Consider the following 1,026-nt stretch of genomic DNA (forward strand, 5'->3'; position numbering starts at 1 on the left):
TCCAATCAATCGCTTCGTTCTAAGGGTATGAAGGCCAGCAAAGAGGAGATGGACGAGGACCGCGCTACACCACTGATACGGCAGAGGCCAGCCCACCTAGTGAAGGTGCAATGGTGGGGGTACAAAGTTGCCCTTTACCAAAACCTAGAGTTAAACAAACACCCAACTTATTGCATTTTATCTATGATCAAAGCGAAGTGTACGTCAAATTTGACGGTTATTTATGGAAACGAATATATCGAGGAGCGTATAAGATGGCAATGACGTAATCACGTCGCTATTTGTAAAATTTAATGAACTTAGTGTTGCAATTGGAATTTATAGTTGCCTAATCCTGACTTTAGGCCACTTTTAGGTCTCGAATTCGCCTAAGCCCGCAGGCTTCTTCTTGACTGATAAAGTGCAACAGAAGCACGTTGGCGTCGAATGCGTAGAGGGAATAACATTGATATGTAGTTGTATTTTTTGTATAAAAAGGCTTTAAAAGACATACTGATCAATGCAAGTTCAAGCCATAATGTTTTGACGTGCACAGAAATGAATGCATCCAAACTAATATCTATGCACGATTTCACAAATGGAAAGGGATTGCGAGAAATCAATGCAGCATATTAAAATATGGGTGTGTGAAAGAGGTACCAACATCGACCTTTGACTTGAAATTACGCCAACTTCGATATAAACCACCACAAAAAGAGTACCTAGCAAATTAAAAAGTGCAAAATATAAAATTTACACAGGAGTTAAAAATTTCATGTATAAATGTAACGCAGTTAGTGTTAAATTGTAAATCTGTTGCAAATCCGATGATTTGGAGCCTATTGAAAAGACAAAATTCTTGAAGACAACTACTCCACTCCTTAGCAAAATATTTTGTGCCAAGTGTACCGTTTTAATGCATAAAGAAAAAAAATTAACCCTTTATCACAGTCTTTCATTCAACAAATTTCTGAATTAAACATATCCAAAGCATTAATTGACATCAACTCAACTAATTCAGGAGGATTCATAACTGCTTATGGTGCA

Source organism: Echinococcus granulosus (genome assembly GCF_000524195.1).
Source record: "Echinococcus granulosus chromosome Unknown EG_S00259, whole genome shotgun sequence".
NCBI lineage: Eukaryota > Metazoa > Platyhelminthes > Cestoda > Cyclophyllidea > Taeniidae > Echinococcus > Echinococcus granulosus.